Raw genomic sequence first — 20,472 nt, 5'->3', positions numbered from 1 at the left:
TCGAGTTATAAAATAATTTGCAATAGAATATTTAAAGATTTTAACGTAGAAAGTTTTTTTCACAACAAAAAATAAATAAATAAAGTTGACGTTTTTACATAAATATCACCCTACTAGAATGTAATTACATATTAGACCCATTTTGAAAAATATTTACAATATTAACACTTGATTTTTACACGTGGCTGGAAAACGCATCTCTGAAAATACGACTTGCGTCTTTTGTGCCACCTCAACCGAAAAGGTGTTAATTAGAAAAATATTGGTTAAAGGGTGTTATATCGGGCATTTTAGGTTTATAGGATGTTGATTAGGTCAAATCGCCGTAATAGCAAGCATTCCCTCACCATTAAGACAACCGGTAGAGACAAAGATGCTAACCTTGATGGCCAAGTATCTGCATTCTTCGAGCTTGAAATCATCAATGGAGTCATCTCCTTACAACTCTCCCTCCTTGGTGTCCCAACCATCGTCCGCTTTTGTTTCGGCTTTGCAGTCACCGTATATATCACCGAGAGCCACAATCCCAAAACCCCAAGAGGGTTCACAATCTGATGATGTACCGAGTAGTTCCTACTCTCCACCATCGGACCTGTACGAATACTCCGATGACCCTACGGATCCCAAGCTCAAGTTCGTAACTTGTGTTCCGGTTCCAGATCCTTGTCCACGCATCTCATTCTCGTTCCCCGTGCCTCGAATTTCGTTAACAAAAGCTCCTGTTTCTCCGGCATCTAATGCCAAACTAAGGAGTTGTGATGTGTTCATTGGCTCCCATGGACAAAATCCTAACTTGGGTCGTTTCTGTAAGTGGCTTAAATCGGAGCTGGAGCTTCAAGGAATCGCTTGCTTTGTTGCGGATAGAGCCAAGTATTCGGATACTCAAGAGCCATGAGCTTGCTGACCGAATAATCTGCTCGGTCACATATGGAGTCGTGGTGGTCACAACATGTAGCTTTCTTAACCATCTCAGCTTGGAGGAGATCAGATTCTTTGCTCAAAAGAACTTGATCCCACTCTTCTTCGGCACCGGACAGGATGAGATCATGGGGCTTCTCAACAGCAATTCGATTGATAAAGAATGCAAAGAAGCAATCGAAGGAGTGATCAAGTTCCACGAGTTCAAACTAGAAGCCAATCAGGGTAACCGGAGAAGCTGTGTAGCTAAAACTGCAGCAATACTGCAAGCCAAGCTTGGGAGGAAGAGTGCAGCAAAGAAAGACTTCGTTGGTGAAGGATTTCAGGAGCTGCCCTTTCCCATAAACAGATATTTTGTGGGAAGAGAGAAGGAGATTGTGGAGATCGAATCTGCCTTATTTGAAGTTGCTGAGCAAGAGTATTGTCGCTCGATGCCGATTATCAAAGTCGAAGGGAGCGGACAATCTGAAGGGCTTGCGGATGAAGTAAGTGATCATGTTTCCACTAGGGGGAGGTACATTAATTTAGAATTTGGTAAGAGCAAAGAGCCTACGCTTGAGGCATGGGTTGAACTAGTTGTGGGAAGAAGTTCAGTGAAAAGATTGAACCAGTTGCGGGAACTTCAAGAGCTTAGGAAGCAGTGTAATTTGGATAAATGGTGTCCCTACCATTGGAAAGACTGAGCTTGCTCTTGAGTTCAGTGAAAAGTTTACAGCTTGGTTTTGGAACCTGAGGGAAGTTCAGGGACATAACCCTGAATTTTCCCACTTTTGGTCAGTTGAAAATATTTAAATGGGGAATTGGAGGAGGAGGTTTGAACCTGTGACCTAGGGTCATGGGCACCAATTCCCTAACGACTAGGTTAGGTTTCTATTAATGTTTTAATTAATAAAAAATAGGTTTTATAATAGTTTGGTTTGAGATATAACCCAAAAAACAAATATGGCAACCCTCGTTCATGGAGCAAGCCCTCAAATCAACCCATTGTCGACCATCGTCCTCCAACCATCCGTAGCGGTCACCTCACTGTTCACCTCAATAGCAACCCGTGACCAAACCTTGACTGGAGAACCGCCAAAATCGACCGCCATTCATCGCGTAAGAGAAAAGGAAACCCCCCCAGCTCGCCCTCCAAGTTTTGATGTCGTCGCTCATTAGTTGGAGACACCGCCACTCCCAATCGAAGCGCCAGGTCACCGCGAACAAACCCCTGCCTTCCATTCTCCTCTAACCACCGTCGTTCGTCGAGGAGAGACATTGGAAGCTTTGTCGAAACCCCTTCACTAGCCTCGGTTAATCGCTTTTTTCGGTCGTTCAAGGCATCGGCTCGCCTCACCACCACCGTAGTTAAACTCTGTTGAGTTAATCGATCGACGGAATCGGCCAAGAGGGGGGTGAATTGGCAATTAAAAATTTCGTGGAAGCTTTTGCAGAAAAATTGAAAGTAATTGCACATCGATTTACAGTGGTTTGACTTTCTCAAACAAAGTCTACGTCCACTACCTTAGCTATCCACACTAAGGATTTTCCAACAAATTCACTAATTTGTTCTTTCTTTTGAGGCCAAAGAGATAACCTTACAAAATCCCTCAAGAGTATACCCCAACTCTTGAGAACACTCTTTTTCCCAAAGAGAAGATTACAAATTTGCAAACTTACAAGAAAACCTCACAAGGTAAGATGTTTGCACAATTCTAGAACAAGAAAAGAACACTCAAAGATAATTACAAATGAGCACAAATGGTGTTCTTGAAAGCAAAATGAATATTGAAAGGAAAATTGGCTTGATTTGCACAAACTTGGTGTTTGATGCTTTCTCTCTTGTTTCTCTATGATTTCTTGTTGATCAAGGGCTTCAAAACTTGTTTAAATACACCTTGAATCTCTTCTGAACGTTGGGGATGATTAGTGAAGATCATATAGCCGTTTTAGTGTGAAAACAATTAATAAAACAATTTGGAGCGTGGGGGGAATCGGTACCCCCTATGGGGAATCGGTTCCCTAAGTGTAAAATTCAAATATTTCGACCGTTGAACAGGGGGGAATCGGTACCCCCTATGGGGGAATCGGTTCCCTCCGAGCATTATGGAAATCTCGGAGCCAAACCATTCAGGGGGGAATCGGTACCCCCTTGGGGGGGAATCGGTTCCCTCTGAGCAATCTGGAATTTTTGACTTTAAAATGGTTCGAAATACTTTGAAAGATTATTTTGAAATTGTTTTAAGATTAAAACTTAATTTTACACTTAAGTAAGAATTAAAAATGATTTTTGAAATATTTTGAGTAATGTTTTGATATTCGAATAATAATATCGAATATACTTAGAAAATCATTTTGGAAAATCTTAAAATTCATTTAACTTAATTTGTTATATCGAAATATCAAAATGTTTTCAACAATCTCCCCCTTTTTGATATAACAAAACATTTTAGTAATTTTAAGATTTTGAAATCAAGTTTTGAAATTACTCCCCCTTACTTTAACACTTCTCCCATTTATCATTTTAAAAACACACTTAAAACACACTTTTAAAAACACACTTAAAACACACTTCTCCCCCTTTTTGTTAAATCAAAAAGATTAAAATAAACGTGAAAAATATTAAGCCAATTGATTAGGTATATGTATGCATACGCTGCTAAGATCACAATTAAGAGAAACGTTAGCCATTAGTTCCATAATCAATATTCATAAACAATGTGATATGGTAAAATTGGTCATATTTGCTAATAATGATGTAAATGACGCAATAATGAATAAATCACACCAAACATATAAGTTCAAACCATCCATAAATCCAAACAAATTCACAATCCTCAAATTCAAACATCCCAAAATATTCAAAATGTTAAAAAATAAGTTTGGAAAACAAAAGTAAAACATTTAATCATATATCCGGATTAGGAGGAGGAAAACGAGCTCGCATAGCGGCCATTTCGTTAGTGAGGTCATTAATACGTGCGTTGGTTGCTTCATTATTTGCACGCATTTCCCGAAGAATTTCTAATTGTTGAGCTCCCATTGTGGATAAATGGGACTCTATAGAAATAAAGCGCGAATCCATGGTCGCATATCGGTAATCAAATGTCTCCATAAAAGATTGAAAATATGGAGGCATTTGAGTCGATTGTTGTGCTTGCTCTTCGGGCTGCTCCTCGGCCTGCTCAGGTTCAGCTTCAGCTTTATCGATGTCTCGCATTAGTTGCTCAAGCTCGAGATCTTCGTCAGCTTCGGGTGGAGCTTGTGAAGAACTAGCTCCTGGAGTAGTTGCAGAAGATCGAACCCATTCCCCGATTTCCTTATCCTTAATCCATCTCGCTCTCGTTAAGGAAAGAAGGTTAATTTGTTTCTTAAGAGGAAAAACGGCATCTAGACCAACTCTAAGCCCAGCTTTGGAAAACAGATTACTCAAAATACAACCGTAAACAAGAGATGAACAAAGTTTTTTATTAGGAACAAGATTTACGGTTTCAACAATTTCAGCAAAAATAATCTGAGGTAGGTTGATTTTAATATTGTTTTCGAAACAATGTAACCACCAAAGATCTAAGGCTCTAAGAGTAGAATAACGACCTCCAGTTGGTCGAAACCACCAAGAAATCATTAGATGAAGAAAACGTTCATGAAGGTCTAGGACACTTGCACTATCCCTTCTTTTATAACGAGATCCTAAAACCTGTTTTTCATTTGAAATCCCTTCATTATCTAATCCGAATGTATTGGATATGTAAGCCGAGTCAATATATAAGAATTGTCCTAGAAGGTAGGAATGAATTCCTATGGTTTCGGTTTCAGTTTGGTCTTTAACACAAACGGCATTAGAATAGAAAATACGAACAAGTTGATGGTAAACGATGGGTTCAAGGTCAAAGAGTTTATCAAATTTCCACTCTTGTAAAAGAGGAAGATATTTAAAATTGATAGCTAACATAGCTTGACGAGAAGGAATACGTTCTTCACGGATTTTGTAAGAGTCGAAATATTGATAATACCAAAAACGATGATTTCTAGGACCAGGATGATTGAAACACGAATTTTGGATAGTCAAATTAGGATCAATAGGATTAGGATTAGAAATTGGAATAGGTGGAGGATTTGGAGGTGGATTTGGTTGTCGGTGTGAACGACTAGATGAAGACCTAGCACGTTTAGGATTAGACATGGTGAAGGAAATCGGAATAGATTGGATAACCTGCAATTTTAAAATCAAATGTATGCAATTTAATTAATCCCAAAACTCAATTGAGTCCTCAATATTTCAAGGTTCTCTAAATCAATCCTAATGGGCAAAGTTTTTGAAAAACTTTTGAAAAATATGGTTTTGAGAAATAATATATGTATAGTTTTCATAACAACATAATTTAATCAAAACACAATGATTTGAAAAACAACAATTTTTTTTTTAATTTCAAAAATTTAAAAATTTTGGAAAATTCTTATGTTTTTGATGAAATTAGTTGTAACATCTAGTTTCTAATCACTAAACAATCAATGCCCGATCACTATTTCAACCTAGAACTAATTAAAACTAATCCTATGTTCAAAAATAATGAAATAGAGAGTTTAGAAAAATTTACCTTGAAAGATGAAGATTGAGGGGATTTAGATGTTGTTTGCACGATTTTAATGATGATTACAAGTTTAGGAGATGATATTTGAAGTGATTTCCGATTAAAATCAATGATTTGAGGCAAGAATGGAGATTTGAGTGTTTGAGGGAGAGAAACGGCGGAATAGGTTTTGGGGTTTTGGGTGTTCTTGCCCGATTTTAACAGAACCCCAGGGGGGTATCGATTCCCCTGTGGGGGGAATCGGTTCCCCTTCAAAGGGGGAATCGGTTCCCTTATGGGGGGATCGATTCCCTCTGCACCAAAATGCTAAAATCCAACTTTTAAGCACATAAAATGCTAAATTAATCTTCTCTAGTGGTATAGGCAACTCATATATTGAAAAATAATTATGTTCAAACAATTAAATTAATCTTTAAACATTATTTGAACATAAAATTAATTTTCACTAAGAATCATAAACTCCCCCTAACTAATAGCAAAAATGCAATCAAAAATTATTATTATAAGCATTTTTCAGTATTTATTAAAAGTGCTAAATTATTTTAAACACTAAGTGAAGATAGGTTAGTTAAACCTAATTCTCTTCTAAGTGTCCAAAACCTTTCCTTGTCTAAGGGTTTTGTAAAGATATCCGCTAATTGATGCAAAGTATCAACATATTCTAGAACTACATCTTCCTTAGTGACTTGGTCTCTAATGAAGTGATGTCTTATTTCAATGTGCTTAGTTCTAGAGTGTTGGATGGGATTTTTAGTGAGACAAATAGCACTAGTATTGTCACACTTGATAGGAATGGTACCTACTTCAATTCCAAAATCAAAAAGTTGTTGTTTCATCCATAAAACTTGTGCACAACAACTACCGACTGAAATGTATTCCGCTTCAATGGTAGATAATGCAACACAATTTTGTTTCTTTGAAAACCAAGAAATCAGCATATTTCCAAGGAATTGGCAAGTACCGGAGGTGCTTTTCCTATCTAATTTGCATCCTCCATAATCCGCATCAGAAAAGGCATGCAAGCTAAAGCTAGAGTCTCTAGGATACCAAAGTCCTAAACTAGGAGTGTCCTTAAGGTATCTAAAGATTCTCTTAACGGCTAGTAAATGTGATTATTTAGGACATGATTGAAACCTAGCACACAAGCAAACACTAAACATAATATCCGGTCTACTTACGGTTAGATAAAGTAAAGAGCCAATCATTGACCTATATAATTTAACATCTACACATTTACCTCCTTCATCTAAGTCAAGCTTTGTTGAAGAGCTCATTGGAGTGTTATGAGGTTTCCCATTTTCCAGTCCAAACTTCTTGAGCATATCTTTGACGTACTTAGCTTGATTAATGAAGATGCCATCTTTTCTTTGCTTGATTTGGAGTCCCAAGAAAAATGAGAGCTCCCCCATCATGCTCATCTCAAACTCACTTTGCATTAGCTTAGAAAATTCTTGGCAAAGAACATCATTAGTAGAACCAAATATTATATCATCAACATAAATTTGAACTACTAATAAATCTTTACCTTTTCTCTTTAAAAACAATGTAGTGTCAACCTTTCCTTTTAAAAAACTTTTTTCAATTAAAAAATTTGACAATCTTTCATACCAAGCTCTAGGAGCTTGTTTTAAACCATAAAGAGCTTTTTTCAATTTTAAAACATGATCCGGAAAATTTGAATCTTCAAAACCTGGAGGTTGTTCCACGTACACTTCTTCTTTTATAAAACCATTTAAAAATGCACTTTTAACATCCATTTGATATAATTTAAATTCATTGAAACATACAAATGCTAATAACATTCTAATTGCTTCCATCCTAGCTACGGGAGCGTATGTTTCATCATAGTCTATGCCCTCTTCTTGAGTATAGCCTTGAGCAACAAGTCTAGCCTTGTTCCTCACTATATTACCACTTTTATCAAGTTTATTTCTAAAAAACCCATCTAGTACCTACAGTAGATTTATTACTAGGCCTTTCAACTAATGTCCATACTTTACTTCTCTCAAATTGATTTAATTCTTCTTGCATAGCCATAATCCAATGTTCATCTTTTAATGCTTCTTTGATGTTGTTAGGCTCTATGCATGAAATAAATGCAACATAATTACAGATATTTCTAAGAGAAGATCGAGTAGTTACTCCTTTTGATGGATCACCTATAATTTCACCATCCTTAACATAGTTGTACTCTCTTGGAAAAGTTACTTCCCTTTCTTCACTGGTTGGATTCTCGAGGGGATCATGAGTTTCCTCATCTTTTGTTTCTTCCTTTGATGATGATTCTCCAACGTCATGTCTAACGTCATTTGCTTGTACAATACCTACATCATCATTAACAGAAGAATCCTTCCTCGGAAGGGGATTATCATCGAAAACAACATGTATAGACTCTTTTACAACTAAAGTTCTTTTATTAAATACACGATAAGCTTTAGAATTTAAGGAATAACCCAGAAAAATTCCTTCATCACTTTTAGCATCAAATTTGCAAGGTTTTCTTTACCGTTGTTTAAAACAAAACATTTACATCCAAAAGGATGAAAATAGCTAATGTTAGGCTTTTTATTTTTGAGAATTTCATATGTAGTTTTCTTTAAAATTGGCCTAATCATTACTCGATTTACAACATAACAAGCGGTATTTGTGGCTTCCGCCCAAAAATATTTTGGCAAATTATTTTCACAAAGCATGGTTCTAGCCATTTCTTCTAAAGTTCGATTTTTCCTCTCAACAACTCCATTTTGTTGAGGGGTTCTAGGTGCTGAAAAATTATGGCTAATACCATTAGAATTAAAAAACTCAATAAATCCAAGATTTTAAAATTCAGTTCCATGATCACTTCTAACACTAGTGATAGAGTAACCTTTTTCATTTTGGATTATTTTTGAAAATGTGATGAAATTTTCTAATGCTTCATCTTTAGTACTTAAGAATAGAACCCAAGTGTATCTAGAATAGTCATCTACCAAGACAAATGCATATTGTTTTCCTCCCAAGCTAGTAGTTCTAGTTGGCCCAAAAAGATCTAAATGGATCAATTGTAATACTCTACTAGTGGATACATCATTAATACATTTAAAAGAAACTCGTTTTTGTTTTCCTTTAGCACAAGCATCACATATTTTATCATTATCAAATTTAAGCTTAGGCAACCCTCTTACTAAGTCTCCTTGAATTAACCATTGCAAAACACTCATACTAGCATGACCTAGTCTCCTATGCCATAACCAACTATCATGCTCATCCTTAGCAACTAGGCATAAATTAGTTATATCAATAGAATCTAAATGCACCATGTAAATGTTTCCTATTCTATGACCAACAAGCATAATCTGATTAGATGCAATGTCAATGACTTTACAACCATTAATTTCAAATAAGACATTGAATCCTTTATCGCATAATTGACTAATACTCAATAGATTATGCTTTAATCCATTCACATATAAAACATTCTTAATTTGTATGGAAGAGGTATTACCTATTGTACCAATACCTTCAATGTGACCTTTTGAATTGTCTCCAAAAGTCACTTCTCCTCCATTTTTGACGTTAAGCTCAATGAACCAGATTTTGTCTCCGGTCATATGTCTTGAGCATCCACTATCAAGGTACCATGAATTTGAATTTGTTTCCCGTGCCTTGTAGCAATGCTCCTTTCCCTACAAACATAGATTAATTTTTGATTTTTGGTACCCAAATTCTTTTGCGTCCATATTCATTAGTTTCCAAAATCCTAGTCCCCTTAGGTATCCATTTGTGTAGGATATTTTTATCTTTAGTAGTAATGAGTTCTTTAGGAACCCACATACTTCTAATGATTTTTCCATTAGAGGTTCTTTGGGGACCTCTATGATTGTAGTTTCTAAAACTTTTTCTAACAAAGTTGGATTTTGAATTTCCACCTTTTTCAAAATGTTTTGTTCCAACTTTATCAAAAGAAGTTTTAAGATCATCAATTTTCTTTTGATGATCATCATTGATCTTTGAAAGTAAATTTTGCAAATCTAAATTTTTCTTTTCAAACTCTTCTAGTTTGATTTGCAAATCTTTGATTTTACTTTCAAGATCGTTGTTGGTTTTGGATATGAGTTTGTTTTCATTTTTCAATTTTGAAACATCATTTTTATATTTTAAAAACAATTTCTCATAATCCGAAGCCAACCCATTGTACTCCTCAAATAACTCATCATAAGATAAATCATCAAAATTGGATGAGTTAGAGGTTACCTTAGAATCTTCCCCGAATGCCATCAAGCACAAGTTTGCTACTTCTTGTTCTTCTTCATTGGAACTTTCTTCATCGCTCCATGTAGCCACATGAGCCTTGTGCTTATTCTTTGATTGACCCTTTTTCTTCAATTGTGGGCAATCATATTTGACATACCCCGGCTTTTTGCATTCATAGCAAATGATTGGGTCCTTCTCTTTTGGTTCATTTTTGAGGCCTTCGTTTCGTTTGAATTTTCTTCCTTGGTAAGGTCTCATCATTTTTCTGAACCGTTTGGCAAACAATGCCATTTCCTCGTCATCATCATCATTATTAGAATCACTCTCATCTTTTGTGGATTTGAGAGCAACTCCAATATTTTTCTTCTTCTCCTTTTCCTTTGGTGTCTCTTCAACTTTATCAAGGTCCACCTCATCTTCAAGCATCATCTCATGAGTGAGGAGTGAACTGATAAGTTCTTCAAGAGTTAAGGACGATAGGTCCTTAGACTCGATGATTGCCGTCTTCTTTGATTGCAATGATTTTGGGAGGGAGTAGACTAACTTCCTCACAAGCTTTTCATTTGAGATGATCTCTCCATATGATTTGAGACCATTGACAATCGTTGAAAATCTATCCGTCATAGCTTTGATGTCTTCATTGGTTTCATCCTGAAATTTTTATAGCTATGCGTTAGAATACTAATTTTTTATTTCTTTACCTCATATGTACCTTCATGTGTGACTTGAAGCTTGTCCCATATTTCTTTGGCGGTTGTACACAATGAAACTCTTCCATATTCATCTGGTCCAAGAGCACAAAAAATAATATGGATGGCTTTGGAGTTGAGCTGGAACATTCTTGTCTCTCCTTCACTCCACAACCTTGGATGAGTGAGAGGTTTGATGTATCCTTCTTCTACAGCATTCCATGCTCCCATGTCACTTGCTTGAATGAAGTACATCATTCTATTCTTCCAATAGGCATAGTTAGCTCCATTGAAGAAAGGAGGCTTGTTGACGGGCATCGAATCGAGACCGGAGTCGAAGTTTGAAGCGGAGGCCATTGATGACTTTAATAATCGATATAACTCTTCCCGAATCGACTCAAGAGGCGATTAAACCTTCAAATGAGTTAGGCTCTGATACCAATTGTTGAGTTAATCGATCGACGGAATCGGCCAAGAGGGGGGTGAATTGGTAATTAAAAATTTCGTGGAAGCTTTTGCAGAAAAATTGAAAGTAATTGCACAGCGATTTACAGTGGTTCGACTTTCTCAAACAAAGTCTACGTCCACTACCTTAGCTATCCACACTAAGGATTTTCCAACAAATTCACTAATATGTTCTTTCTTTTGAGGCCAAAGAGATAACCTTACAAAATCCCTCAAGAGTATACCCCAACTCTTGAGAACACTCTTTTTCCCAAAGAGAAGATTACAAATTTGCAAACTTACAAGAAAACCTCACAAGGTAAGATGTTTGCACAATTCTAGAACAAGAAAAGAAAACTCAAAGATAATTACAAATGAGCACAAATGGTGTTCTTGAAAGTAAAATGAATATTGAAAGGAAAATTGGCTTGATTTGCACAAACTTGGTGTTTGATGCTTTCTCTCTTGTTTTTCTATGATTTCTTGTTGATCAAGGGCTTCAGAACTTGTTTAAATATACCTTGAATCTCTTCTGAACGTTGGGGATGATTAGTGAAGATCATATAGTCGTTTTAGTGTGAAAACAATTAATAAAACAGTTTGGAGCGTGGGGGGAATCGGTACCCCCTATGGATGATTATGATAATGGAGACGACCTGAGAACTCATATTTTGATCCATTTGAACCTTGGAATCATCGATTAAATTCCTGATCTACTTGAAAAAACCCAAAAATAAACTTCTACTTTTGGAATTCTTAATACGACGATCTCCTTATTTTTGAATGATCATTTGAAGACTAGATTACTGAAAGTATGAAACGTCACTGAAGTATTTAAATGATGGATTATCCTCAAGTTTTGAAATAACCAATGTGCCCTTGGACCCCAAAATGACTAAAATAACCTCGAGTACTAAGATGACCTAAGTACACTTAATGACCTAGAATTAAGAAGACGACTCAGATAAGTCTAGAAACGCTGATGAACTTATATTTTGTACCATCTATAAGGGTTTTAAACCACGAACCAAGCACATCGACATTTATTGATACCGTTGCGATACATAAATAAAATAAATACTATTGGAATACATGTTCGTCTCCCTAAGATCCATTCAACAATGATTCTGACGATGATCAATTCGACTAGTGATGTCAGTATTAAAGTGTGAATATCCTTGAAGTGCATCGATTTGACTGGTTGACAAGTGTCAAGCGTTGGGATTTGTTCAGTTTGAGTTGACTTGATATCCTAATAAATCGACATGAATCTTAAATACCATGAATCATCGTTTCACCCTTATTAGAATAAATTATTAAGAATTATCCCATAACTAAATGTCCAAAATGCCCCCGATTTCTTGAATGATGGAATCATTCATGTCATATTTGAAATCTTAAGTAAATCTGATGCAAAAGATTCTGAATATTATCCTGATTACTTAGTGCCTCCGAAAATATTTGAATATTATATGATCTTGATAAATCAGTTCCTGAATTACTGATGAATCCATTACCCGTCAAACCCTTTTTCACAAGGATCTCGTACTGAAGTTCAATCTATTTGCAGAAATTTTGTAACTCCCTACCTGATAAATACCATGTATCCCCGGAAAAATAACTGGATCCTCTAGTGTGTTCACTATGTGCTATATGATTATTTTATCTATCCTGAAATGTGATTTACCAAAGTTATTGTTTTATTGAATCTTTTAATTGTTCGATATTCTGATTTACTGGTGTATTGAATTACTGTTTATGAACTATGACTACATGAAATGTTCTATCTGGTTACTTATTTTCACTGGAAAATATGATCGTTACTGATTTATGGATCATGGAATCTACTGGTTACTACTTGAACTCTTTTATTGGGACATTATCTGGGTAGGCTGGAGTATGGAGGTTCAGCTCTGATCAAGCTAGTAATTCCTTATGGACCTAAGGTATTCCTTGGGCTCTAAGGCCCCAAGGCACTCCCTTAGTATGGGGATTGTATTATGGTGTACAGATGGAGGAAATTCATGTGATTTAAATAACTACATTTCATCTATACAACATTCTATTGGATACTATATGGTTAGGATTTTGTAGTATGGAGGTTCAACTCTGATCAAGCCGGTAATTCCTTACGGACATAAGGAGACACTTGGGTAGGCCCATAGGCCCCAAGGTACTCCCTTGGGTGGCTCCTTTGTTGTGTGCTTAGGGTAAGTCCTTATAGATGCAGTTCTAGGGAAACTGTATATAGGTGTTCGGTTGGAGTGTATTATTGTGGTTTTTAAAATATGTTTTAAACTACTAACATTTTTAAAGGATCTATATACATTACTCTGTTTTGTTGGAATACACTAGACATCCTATTCTGATCTCCTGAACTTGTTCATTTGAACGTTTTCTCTCAACTAAAATCTTTATATCTTTTACTCAAAGAAATATCAGTGGAACCTCAGCTCATCCCAAAAACCTATAGAAGTCTAAATCAATAAGGAAATTTCTATGTTTGCCTATTAACTGCATGTCTTTCAGCATCACTTAGTAGTTCTATATTACTGAGCTTCCCAAAGCTCACTCTTTTACTCTCTATTTAAGGTTAAAATAATTAATCCAGTGCAACAATTTATATCTATAATGGGAGTTCCTTTGGCTTGGGTTGAAGAGTACAGTACAAGGGTAATTAGGGGGCATGTAGGTCACATTTTATTCTTTTATACCATGTATGAAACTTGTATGATTTTAATTTTGTTTGTAATACAAGAATGTTTTTCCGAACTTGCATTTTAATTATAAATTCTTTTATGATTTTATGTGCTTTAACAGAAATTTTAATTTTCCCGGATTTTTATTGTAGGTCGCTTTGGTGGCTTTAATGTGACACCTCAGGTCAGATCAGGTCACCAACATCGGTTTGAGGGTATTACATTTAATGGTATCATATCTTAGGTTGAGTCGAGTCTTCTTGGTTGATCGGTCGATCAACTGTCATAGGATGTGTGGTCTGTACATACCCCTAGATTATGACATTACTCTTTTGACCCGGAACTCTGATGTCAAGTAAGCATTATGTAATAAACATACCAAAGTATCTTATATGTTATGACTCAATCTGTGTAAAAAAAAGGGAATAATGTCAGTATTCATCCCAATCTTGGAAGTTACCCCGCGAGTATTGAAGGAGATTAATTGTTCAAGGATTTTGACCTGACTCCTGGCCTAAATTTGAGTTGTTACCCTCCAAATGTTCTGTGATGATAAAATCATAGCCAAACTTTATAAGTAAAGTTTTAGATCTATATATATGTTACCAAGTAGATTGGAGAATAAGGTATTTGCCCCAAACTTAGACAAGGTGTTTTGCCCCAACAGGTTCTGCAACGATGTACTGAATTGAAGAGTTGTTGGAATCATGCTTGTTCCAAATATTTTTTTGAGTTTGAAACCCAATAAGTGATGAGCTTGTACCCCAACGGTTTGACCTATATGAGATTAAAGGAAAATGTTTGAATACTTGGTAAAAGTGCAAACCTCGAGGTGATGTTGCTTATACAAAAGAAAACAGTTATGTCTGCATGTTGCAATGAAAGTAAGCAAATATTATTCTGATTAAGGATTGGTAACTAAGGTATGTTTGGTTCTACGAGGAGAATTATGTTCAGATTCTAGAATTTTGGAAAAGAGGAGATATGTGCATAATCAGTTGGTTAAGGTTTAGTAGGGGAATCGTAACCCTTTAAAATATACCTGAGATATTGAAGAATTGATTAAAACTCATTTCCCACATTTTTATAACTTGGGAAAATTTCAAGGATGATATTTCTTTTAAGGAGAGAGAATTGTAACACCCCAAAATTTAATTAAAAGAAAGTTGATCAAATTGCAAATTTTCAAAAGTTTGTAGCTCAATTTTGAAACATGTGGGAAGTTTAGGGACTTAACCCTAAATTATCCCATTTTTTGGTCAGTTGAAAAATAAAAAATAGGGATTTGATGGTTGAGGAAGTTTGAACCAATGACCCTAGAGTCATAGGAACCTATGCCCTAGCCACTAGGTTAGGTTTTTATTAGTGTTTTAGTTAATAAAAATAGGTTTTATAATAGTTTGGTTTGAGATATAACCTAAAACCCAAATCTGGAAACCCCCTATTCATAGAGCAAGCCCCCAAGCCAACCCATTGTCGACCACTATCCTACGGCCATCCGTAGCGGTCGTCTCACCGCTCGCCTCAACAATAATCTACGATCAAACCCCAACTGGAGAACTACCAAAACCAATTACCATTTATCGCATAATAGAAAGGGAAACCTGCCGCCTTGCCCTCATCGTTTCGACACCGTCGCTCATCAGTTGGAGACACCACCACTCCCAATCGAAGCGCATGTCACCGCGAACAAACCCCTTCTAGCCACTCTCCACCAACCACCGTCGTTCGTCGAGGAGAGACGTTGGAAGCTTCATGCAAACCCCTTCTGTTGCCTGGATTAATCAATTTTTTGACCATTCAAGGCATTAGCTCGTCTCACCACCACTATAGTTAAACTCCTCGTCACCTTTCAACCAAAACCCGATTAGGTTCATCGTCCGAAGACACCCCGTCATCGATCGCCATTTTGGGGGTAAGTTTCGAAAATTTTTGTTTGATTTAAGTTGTTTTGGGTTGGTTAAATGGCTAATGTGGATTATTTTAAGTGTGTAGTTGCTCAAGGGAGAATCGGTTGTTCAAAATGAATCATGTCGCTGTCGCACGCGCCGTCATGCGTCGACAGTGCGTGTGTGGCTCCTCTGTCGATCTAGGAAGTTTCTGGAATTGGTCTAGTCAGACCAAACCGGTCCAGTCAAATCGGTATGAACTGAGTCAACTCGTTCGTGTCAACCCATTGACTTTGACCAAAAAGTCAAAATTTTCAAAAAGTCATATTTTATGTTTTTCGACATCTTGAGTACGAATCCGAAGTCCGTTTTTCCAAATTCAAACTCGATAAGTCATTTTCATTGTTTTATCTTCATATTCAATTTGTTTTTTCGATTAAGTTTTGTTTTTTACATAAATTCGTTTGCTATGTATCCGAGACATTATGATACGTGGAATTAAAGTTTGAGGGTGATCGATTGGAGTTTAATTGGTCGATCGATATGGCTCGTAAATCGAGGTAATATTCTACCACATTTCGTATGCTTTATGGTACACATTGATAGTTGGTAAATGCATGAATAAGTTCGATTGATCTTATGGATACCATTGAATGAGGTAAACCTAGTATGATTACGATAAGAATGTAGTAAATTGTATAAGACTCAAATGACTCACGTAAGGAATTAGAATATCTATAAGAAATAAATTCAAGTTTAATGATTAATCAATAAATCAATTAAAATCAAGATCCTTAAACTTTGATTAATTTCGTTAAAGGTTAAATGATGAATATACATATATAAGGGATGACGATAATACCCTCAAAGTGTAAAAAGGACTATGGATGGCTATGATAATCGAGACGACCTGAGAACTCATATTTTGATCCATTTGAACCTTGGAATCACCGATTAAATTCCCGATCTATTTGAAAAACCCCAAAAATAAACTTCTACTTTTGGAATTCTTAATACGATTATCACCTTTTTTTTTAATGATCATTTGAAGACTAGATTACTGGAAGTGTGACACGTCACTGAAGTATTTAAATGATGAATTATCCATAAGTTTTGAAATAATCAATGTGCCCTTGGACCCCAAAATAACTAAAATAACCTCAAGTACTGAGGTGACCTAAGTACCCTTAATGACCTATAATTAAGCGGATGACTTGGATAAGTCTGGAAACGCTGATGAACTTATATGTTGTACCGTCCATAAGGGTTTTGAACTATGAATCAAGCATGTGGATATTCTTGATACCGTTGCAATACGGAAATGAAATAAATACCATTGGAATATATATCGTCTCCATAAGATCCATTCAACAATGATTTTGAAGATGATCAATTTGACTAGTGTTGTAATTATTAAAGTGTAAATATCCTTGAAGCGATCGATTTGACTGGTTGACAAGTGTCACAGTACTGGGATTTGTTCAGTTTGAGTTGACTCGATATCATGATAAATCGATATGAAACTTAAATATCATGAATCATCGTTTCACCCTTATTAGAATAAATTTCTAAGAATTCTCCCAGAACTAAATGTCCAAAATGCCCCCAATTTCCTGAATAATAGAATCACTCATGTCATATTTGAAATCTTAAGTAACTCTGATGCAAAAGATTATGAATATCGTCATGATTACTTAGCGCCTCTGAAAAATATCTAAATAATATATGATCTTGATAAATCTATTAACCATTAAACCCCTTTTCATAAGGATCTCGTACTAAAATTCAATCAGTTTGCAAAAATTTTATGACTCCCTACTTGATAAATACCAAGTACCCCCGGAAAAATAAATGGATCCTCTAGTGTGTTCACTATGTGCTATATGATTATTTTATTTGTCCTGAAATGTGATTTACCAAAGTTATTGTTTTATTAAATCTTTTAACTGTTCAATATTCTAACTTATTGGTGTATTGAATTATTGTTTATGAACTATGGCTACATGAAATATGCTCTCTGGTTACCTATTTTCACTAGAAAATATGATTGTTTTTAATTTTTGTGGAGTCTACTAGTTACTACTTGAACTGCTTTATTAGGACACTATCCGGGTAGGATAGAGTATGGAGGTTCGGCTCTGATCAAGCTGGCAATTCCTTATGGACCTAAAGTATTCCTTGAGTAGGCTCTAAGGCCCCAAGGCACTCCCTTAGTATGGGGATTTTATTATGGTGTCAGGAAGGAGAGCATTCATGTGATTTAAATAACTACATTTCATTTTTACAACATTCTACTGGATATTGTATGGGTAGAATTCTAGAGTATGAAGGTGCAGCTTTGATCAAGCTGGTAATTCCTTACGGACCTAATGAGACACTTGAGTAGGCCCATAGGCCCCAAGGTACTCCCTTAGGGTCCTTAAAGATGCAGTTATGGGGAAACTTCATATAGGTGTTCGGTTTGAGGGTATTATTGTGGTTTTTAAAATATTTTTAAACTACTAACATTTTTAAAGGATCTATATACATTACTCTATTTTATTGGAACACACTAGACATCCTATTCTGATCTCCTGACCTTGTTCCTTTGAACATTTCCTCTTACTAAAATCTTCATATCTTTTACTCGAAGAAATATCAGTGAAACCTCATCTCATCCCAAAAACTTGTATAAGCCTAATTCAATAAGGAAATTTATATGCTTGTCTATTAACTGCATGTCCTTCAGCATTACTTGGTGGTTTTGTATTACTGAGCTTCCCAAAGCTCACTCTTTTACTCTCCATTTCAGGTTATAAGAATTGATCCAGTGCAGCTATCGACATTTGTAATGGGAGTTCCTTTGGCTTGGGTTGAAGAGTACGGTATAAGGGTAATTAGGGGGCATGTAAGTCACATTTGATTCTTTTATACTGGGTGTGAAACTTGTATGATTTTAATTATGTTTGTAATACATGAATGATTTTTAAGCTTGCATTTTAATTATAAATTGTTTTATGATTTTATGCGCTTTAACATAAATTTTAATTTTCTTATATTTTTATTGTGGGTCGTTGTGGCCCTAATGTGACACCTATGATCGGATCGGGTCACCCACATCGGTCTGAGGGTGTTACATTGCCTATAGGTATTCCCAGATATATAAGACTGTTCTTTGGGTTTGTGCAGAAGCCATATATTTCCGGCAAAATATATTGAATTTATCACTTAATTTGGGGTTGGATGTGAGCGCCGAAAACGAGAAGGAAAGGGGCCGCATTCGAAGCTTCGAGGAGCTGGAATTTGAAGCATTCAAGCGAGTGAAGAGGGAGGTGTTCCGGGACATGCCTTATTTGTTGATTATTGACAATCTTGAGACGGAACAAGAGTGGTGGGAAGGAAAAGACCCGCATGACTTGATTCCTAGGAACACTGGGGGACTCATGTGGTCATCAAAACTAGGCTACATAATGTGATGAATTTTTACATAATGCAGCTTCCTTCATTGCCTTTATCCGATGCAATGACATTAGTACGAGGAAGAAGGAAAAAGGATTATCTGGCCTACGAGTTTGAGTTCTTGAGAAAATTTGATGAGAAATTGGGAAGATTAAGTTTTGGTTTGTGGATTATTGGTGCAATACTTTCCGAACTGCCCATTTCTCCTTCTGCACTCTTTGAAGCTGTGAACCGGGTCTCTACTTCACTCGAAGATGGCTCTACTACACCAACTGATCAGCAGTTCTGCAAACACAACCCTTTCCTGATGAAAATTTTATGTTTCTGCTTCGCCGTCTTGCACCAAGGCAATGGGAGAAGGAATAGTATTCTAGCATCACGAATGCTTCTTGTTGGTGCTTGGTTTGCCCCATCACCCATAACGGCAAATTTTCTAGCAACTGCGGCTAAGTGCATGTCTGTTGGTGGGAAGAGATTCAAAATGTGGGTCAAGTGTCGAAGCCTCACATTCAGTTGCTTCGGCGGATGCGGTTTAGCTACTCAAAGTGATAAAGACTGTGTCAATCTCCTAGTAAAGCTAGGATTGGCAAGAAGAGCTAATGGACAGAATGGATGTTGGATTCAGTTGCATCCTATAACTCAAGCGTTTGCAAAGAGGAAAGAGCGCTTATTGGCGGCTAAAGCCACAATCCTCGGCGTAAGAAAAATCGGGAATCCATTGCCCGAATTATGATCATCTATGGGCCACTGCATTTCTTGTATCTGGGTTCAAGTCAGAACCTCCGGTTGTGCAGTTGAAAGCAATAGATATGTTAATATATATATCAAGAAGACGGTACTACCGCTGGTGATTAGAGCCTTCACAATGTTCTCGAGATGCAATTCGGCATTGGAGTTATTAAAGGTGTGCACGAATGTGTTGGAGGAAGTCAAGAAGTCTTTCGTATCGCAAATACGACTGGTGTGAAGGGTCGCTGTGTTGGAGGAACGAGTTACAAGGGAAGCAAAGGGTGGACGAGTACGTTTGGCAAGACGTGACGTTGTTGAAGGCAACCCTGTTGGAAACCAAAGCCAAGCTGCTGTTAAAAGGCGGCCATTTCGACAGCAGGGAAGAGCTGTGAAGAACTTGTATTAGTATTTGGACTGTCATGCTGGGGCACAATCATGCCCATACCTTGGCTGCTGAAGATACACTAGCAAACTTGGTGAGAATGAGGAGCAAGATATGATATATATATATAGTGACTTTTATCATATATGGTTACCCCATTCTCAAAGGAATACAAATTCAGTTTTGTTCACTATGTAAAATACGTTCAATGATTTTTTTTATGCAATTTTCACTTGGATTAGATTAGATTGGATTGGATAGGAAAGGAAACGGCACTGCTTTGTAATGAATGTTTCAACTTACCCTGTTCTGGGTGAGATAAGAAACAAGCTTGATCAACCAACAGTTACTTCTTTGAAACATCAAGCAAGGCAATGACTCAAATCAAGTTAGACTTATGCATGCATGTATTATTCTTATAAAATCAATATCGGGTAAATAATAGAGGTGGATGCTATTGCTGTTGCTGCAAAACTTCGT

At 36.4% G+C, this 20,472-nt stretch overlaps 1 pseudogene; it reads left to right on the top strand.

Annotated features, from left to right (window-relative positions):
• Nucleotides 1–389: 389 nt before the first annotated feature.
• On the top strand, nucleotides 390–20,110 carry LOC120200456 (annotated as a pseudogene).
• Nucleotides 20,111–20,472: the final 362 nt, after the last annotated feature.

The sequence above is a fragment of the Hibiscus syriacus genome, unplaced genomic scaffold (genome assembly GCF_006381635.1).
Source record: "Hibiscus syriacus cultivar Baekdansim isolate YM2019G1 unplaced genomic scaffold, ASM638163v2 tig00005974_pilon, whole genome shotgun sequence".
Classification (NCBI taxonomy): Eukaryota; Viridiplantae; Streptophyta; class Magnoliopsida; order Malvales; family Malvaceae; genus Hibiscus; species Hibiscus syriacus.
This window is presented reverse-complemented; position numbering and strand designations above follow the sequence as displayed.